At 35.9% G+C, this 6130-nt stretch overlaps 1 long non-coding RNA gene and 1 pseudogene across 2 annotated transcripts; one reads left to right on the plus strand and one right to left on the minus strand.

Moving 5' to 3' along the window:
* The window catches only part of LOC107556910 (attractin-like), a 155739-nt pseudogene that overhangs the window by 25431 nt on the left and 124178 nt on the right, over positions 1-6130 (minus strand).
* Positions 599-2793, plus strand: LOC107556911 (uncharacterized). Of its 2 annotated transcripts, none has more exons than XR_001605333.1 (5): positions 599-737; positions 842-926; positions 1166-1257; positions 2228-2340; positions 2434-2793. It is a non-coding gene; the product is annotated as an uncharacterized lncRNA (long non-coding RNA). The 2 variants fall into 2 exon arrangements; XR_001605334.1 differs by having other exon boundaries at positions 601-737; positions 897-926; positions 2434-2792.

Here is a 6130-nt window from a genome sequence, read left to right on the forward strand (position 1 = left end):
AAATGCATAGTGCTGCAAAAATCGACCATTGAAATAGTTAGCTACCAAATATGTTATTAATTAGTTGGAAAGTGGCGACGTGCACTGAGCAGTCTGCCTTTAGTGAAAAGTGTAAGCGAGGCTGAGCGCATAACTGGAAAAAAGAAGAGACGCTGAAACAGGAAACATGACCAAACAAGTTGTCTAGCACACCAGATCATTTTATAAACACCTAAAAGAGGATTATAAGTGAACAATTTAAGGTGGAGCGTTTGCTTCGCTGCATCAGGTGCGTTCGCAGTGCTTGTGCTGTTTGATGCGGCTGACACGGCGTGAATGTTGTTTCTTCTCTTCGCATTACTCTACGGTATGAGTAACACTGGGCCTTATCTTCAAGAATTTGCGGATGTTGACAGAAGTGAAGAATTTTGACCGATTTCAAGTCTTCACCTCAAGCACAGGAGCCCTACACCAAACGAATGCTGGAGAGGTAATCCAGGTATTTTGTTTTTGTTCTCATCCCTCTGCTATATGTGATTATTATGTGCATAATAGCATTTAAAAGGTAAAATTCACGGCCATCATGTCATGTAATGTAGCATGTTCCAGTGCCAAATGAACAGGGAGGCCTGCTCTCTACTTCAAAGCAAAGCAGCAGTGTTAAGTTACCTGAGGAACACAGGAACACAGGATCATTTAAAGTCCAGGAGACTGCTTGTCAAAGTTTGTGTCAGTCACTTGGTGGAGAAGGGTGAATTGTAAGTATATAAATTCAAAAACATATTCGACCACACTGAATTTTACTCGGTGGTGTTTGCCCTGTCAGATAAGTGTTTTAATATTGTACATGCTCTGTTTTCAGTTACCCATCAAGTGCTGAAAAGCTTGTTTTTGTCACTACTTTCACATCTTTGCAGGGTCGGATTAAAGGAAAAGGAGATGGATTTGTTAGTAATGTGTAATTAATGTCAAAAACAGCCAAATGTGTTTTTTTTTACTCTGAAAGAACATTTTGGTTGTTGCATTCCTTGACGGTTGTCAGTTGGCCTTTACATTTCTCATGATAAACTAACTTACAGTTTACTACATTATCTTACTCTTTGATAGATATTAGAAATTAATTAAAAGGCATATTGTTGAGATCAATACTTTGTTCTTCAATTCTTTGTATCTTTTATTAAATCAGCAGTGGAGATGAAGATCAGGCATAGGTCGTGGATATCGAAGGGGACTTCTACAATCTTTGAGGACCCATGCTTCTTGAATATGCCAAGTGTGGTAGGTCTCATTGCAGTTCAGTCTTTACTTATTTTCTTCCGTTACTTAAAGGGATAGTTCAACCAAAAATGAAAATTCTGTCATTTACTCCCCTTCATGTTGTTCCAAACCTGTACGAGTTTTTCTTCTGTTGAACACAAAAGATATTCTACAGAATGCTGGTAATCGGACAGTTGACGGTAGCCACTGACTTCCATAGCATTTTTTTTTCTTTGCAACTATGGAAGTCAAAGGCTACAGTTAACTGTCTGATTACCAGCATTCTTTAAAAATATATTTTATGCTCGGCAGAAGAAAGAAACTCATACAGGTTTGGAACATCATGAGGGGGAGTAACAACTACAGTAACAATAACATCATTTTCATTTTTTGGTGAAATATCCCTTTAAGATATTTTAACAGACAATGCAAAAGTTCTGATATTGTTAATAACACTGTTTTTTTATATATATTTATGGAAAGATTGAGAAATTGAAAGCTGAAGCTACCATGGAAAGGAATGACTTTGCATCTCTTATGAGGGATGGAAGACCAAGCAGATGGTATGTATGTGTGAACTCTTTACTTACACACATCTCTTGTGTATAATTTATTATAACAAATATTCATTAATATATGACTTGACCTGAAGAAGGACAGATGCAGGTAATTGCACATGTTGATCTCTGACTGTTTAGGTTTCTTTAGTGCATATCTATGGAGCCGCTGTGAATAATCACAATGGTACACAAAGTCTTAAAGAAAAAAATAACACTCTCTTCACTCTTAACTTATTTAACATTAAAAACACATGCATTTAATGTAAAATAAGAAGGGCTTAACCTTAAAATTATTTGCCATCCTGTGCAGCTGGCTTGTCAGTATTGTGGTATTGCAATATTGTGGTTATCACAACAACCCTACTTAGGCTGCTCTTAATCCTGCACTTCAACATTTATTGTATCTCTAATCTGTTTTCATTCATTTTCAGATGAAAAGTGCTACCCAATGCTGGTTGTTCTGGCATTTCTTCTGCCACCGTTGCCTGGAAGTCGCTGCAGTGTTAAATAGGAAATTTCATTCCTTCAATTTCCCTTTGTAACGGTATGTTTTACATGGACAGTTATTCTTTTAATGATGTCTTAATGCTTTCTAAACTCCTGAAATGTATTTGTTTTTTTCCCCTTAACTCATGAGCCTGGAGCCATATTGCATCCCTCTGCAGCAGTTTTGAGACCGCATCAAAGACCAGACCACAGCCAATCTACATTGAGAGTTTGAAGAGCACAACATGACAATACATCATTGCGACGATTGACAAAATGACAATTTCTGTGGATGAGGGCCTGACGTCCTGTGGACAAGATATTCTAGGTGTGAAACTTCTGTCCACCACAGATTAGTTCTGTCTTCACTTTCTAAGACTGGGACATCTAATATTGAAACACCACATTCTCTTCCTTTTAAAACTGACATTCCTACTTACTGTGTTGCCTCTTTTGTGACCCAAATGTATTCATCAAATACAACTAGTGGATGTAACAAGAAGTATTACTTCACAATTATTACACACTTACAATTTTACAATATTTACAAGAGTGATTGTCATTGAGAACAATTTCAAAATATGTGCCTGAATGTTTGTCTGAACTAAAATGTTTATATTTATATGTATCAAAAAGTATCTGACTTATGAGATTAAGTTGATCTTATTTTATGAGAAATGTTATCCTCTGGTCTGCTTTCTGTTAATCGTAAGTGTAATTGATGTTGGCAACACTTTTTAAAGGGGTCACATGATGCTGCTAAAAAGAACATTATTTTGTGTATTTGGTGTAATGAAACGTGTTTATGCGGTTTAAGGTTCAAAAAACACATTATTTTCCACATACTGTACATTATTGTTTCTCCTCTATGCCCCGCCTTTCTGAAATGCGTCGATTTTTACAAAGCTCATCAGTCTGAAAAAGCGAGGTGTGCTGTGATTGGCCAGCTATCCAGTGCGTTGTGATTGGCCGAATACCTCAAGCGTGTGACGGAAATGTAATAAAAAAAACTTTAATCTGACATTTTATGTTATAAGTTGATCTATGTTATGAGAAATGTTATCTGCTAGTCTTGACTGTGTATGATTTTCAATCATCCAAGGTGTATAAGATGTAGATTATGATTCTGTATGTATACTGTATTGTAGCTAATAGTTGTAGTGCATTACAAGGCATTTGTGTCATCTAATCATCTAAATTAAATTTATGAAATTGAGATAGAACATTTTGTTGTGCCTCTGTGCATGCATTGATCCCTGACAACATTTGACAAATTAAATTGCTAACATTTTTACATCTGTCGGTTTTATTTCAATTTTGTAGAATTACAAATTTTGGTGGTAATGCTTATTAATTTTTGTCATATTAACACATTAATTGGCAGTTTCTGATCATTTTCAGTTACACATAATGTGTTTAAATGACACGTGTGTTAAATTACATTACACAGTAGATGTGTGATCCATCTTTACACACAAATTGTGTTAAATTTGACACAACGTGTTGTCCCTGAGCACACTCACCACATGTGTTAAAATTCTGCACAACATGTGTCATTTTTAACACATCTCTTTTTGCAGTGAAGGTTTTACTCTTTGCATATTTTTTTTTAGTGTTTAGGAATAATAGTATCTCTAAACTTATATACTTTGTTGACATGTACACGTGTTAAATGCTTCTGGTTTCTAATCCAAAAAGACAAGTGTAGCGGGGGAAGAGTTTCGATTTTTTTAAAGTTTTCATAATAAAATGGCTATAAAGTCAGATAATAAGACCTAAGAATTGATTTGTCATGATATAACCCTTATAACAACCAAAATGACTAACAAAACTATATATAGCTATTAAGAAAAAAACCTAGACAGAGTTGGTAACAAGTATTTGTTTCTCAGTGTAAAAGAGACACACAAACATGAGACACCATCTCAGGCCACCTCATTATAGCGCACACACATGAACAGAGAATATCGACAGCTATTCCCACTACGGCTAATTCACAAGCCACTCTGTCAGTTTAATTCACAGCCTCATCAATAAAGGTGCAAGAGCTAGTGTGTGTGTGTGTGTGTGTGTGTGTGAGGACCAGTGACAATGACTGAAGAGCTCATGCTCATAACAATTCTTAAATCTTGTTACCTTTGTGTGTGAGAAAAATAGTGTGTTCAGTGTTCGGAAGAGAGTAAAGTTAATTTAATTGAGTCATAAATAATGAATATTAACTAATAACAAAGGATTCCAGATTCCAACATGCTCTATGCACACAAACACATAAATCAAAAATATTCTCCAATGCAACAGTACGTGTGCAACATGGATTCACAACTGAAAACATAGGAGCATGCAGTCTTATTTTAAAATGGGACTAAATAGAAATTTTATAGGGATGCTTTTGTAATATTCTTTGAATGACGCACATTCGCAAAATTAAAGAAAATAATCAGCAGTCTGTTAGCATCAACTCATCTCGGCTGAGTGGCCCTCATTTGCATATCTAACAATTACAGAGGATAGTCCCTGAAAAACTGATAACCTGCATCTTTGATTTTTGGGTCACAATACGTTCTCTGCCTGCGAGGCTTGTGATATTTATCACTGAAAGATTTACCTGGAAACTCTTTCAGAGCACCTCCGGAGGAATTCTGTGTAATTACTTGCGCGCGCGCACACACACACACCATGCAGAACGCTTTGAGAAAAGGTCACTTCTGATTTGCAATTATAGTTTCGAAATCTGAGCAACTCTCCGATGCTTTTTCAAATCTTCAAACAGGACAGTGGTGTTCAAAGGCAAGACATATACATATATGCAGCTTTATCATTCACAATTATATTTAATATAAATTAAAATCTAATGTAAAGTAGGACTGTTAAAAAAAATCTAATTTCGAATATTCGTCTAATTTAGGGTGACCATATGTCCTCTTTTCCCCAGACAAAAATGGGTATTTTTGGACCTACAAAAATGTGTCCGGCCGGGATATCTTAATTTTCCAAAATGTCCGGGATTCGGCTGTTTTCTTAATTCCGCTCCCGCTGAATCTCTGACCATTGCCGCCTGCTCCATAAAAATAAAAATCCACATTCGAATGCAAAGACGTTCAAATTTTAGGTGTGTGTCAGGCAGTATTATCAGTGGCGCACGAAATGCGACGACGGTGTAAGTGTCATTGCATTTTAATGCTTTTGTTAGCCTATCCAGTTAAACCCACTAGATGCGGCGCTGCTACCTTGTTCATTCAAAATATAGCAGAAAAAGAGAACAATCAATGTGGGGAAGATGTTGTTTACGTCAAACCCGAAACCAAGCCGTTCACACAGAACGCATATTTATCGCATTTTCTAGAGGGACATTTATCACCGTTGCACTCACGCCTCGCACAAGAGCCGCATGTTTAGAAAGCTATGTAAAATTAATGTAAGATCAACTTTTAAAAAACATGTCTCAAGACTTATGGCAGTTTTCCCTATCCCACTGCATCTCAAGTTTTTAAATGAAGAAAGTACTCTTTGTGATTGGTTTTCGGTCCTTTGTATTAAACTATACATACATGCATGATGCTGTTTTGTTTCTAATTGTTTAAGCAACTTTATTAATTATATAAGGTGTATAAACGTTATTTTAAACATTATGCACTTTTTTCAAAGATAGTCGTGTTATTTTATTATGCTTTGAAGAAACATGCGTAATATTTTGCCCGATGCGCCCTCTTGTGGCCTCCGGAGAGAAGCCAAAAGCTAAAAATAGGAAAAAGCAGCAACATTCAAATTCTTGCCAATACAGATGAGTCATTAATTGGCAGATCTCAAAATTGTATATTGTTCACATGTCTAATATATATATATATATA

The sequence above is a fragment of the Sinocyclocheilus grahami genome, unplaced genomic scaffold (assembly GCF_001515645.1).
Source record: "Sinocyclocheilus grahami isolate Dianchi unplaced genomic scaffold, SAMN03320097.WGS_v1.1 scaffold583.1, whole genome shotgun sequence".
Classification (NCBI taxonomy): Eukaryota; Metazoa; Chordata; class Actinopteri; order Cypriniformes; family Cyprinidae; genus Sinocyclocheilus; species Sinocyclocheilus grahami.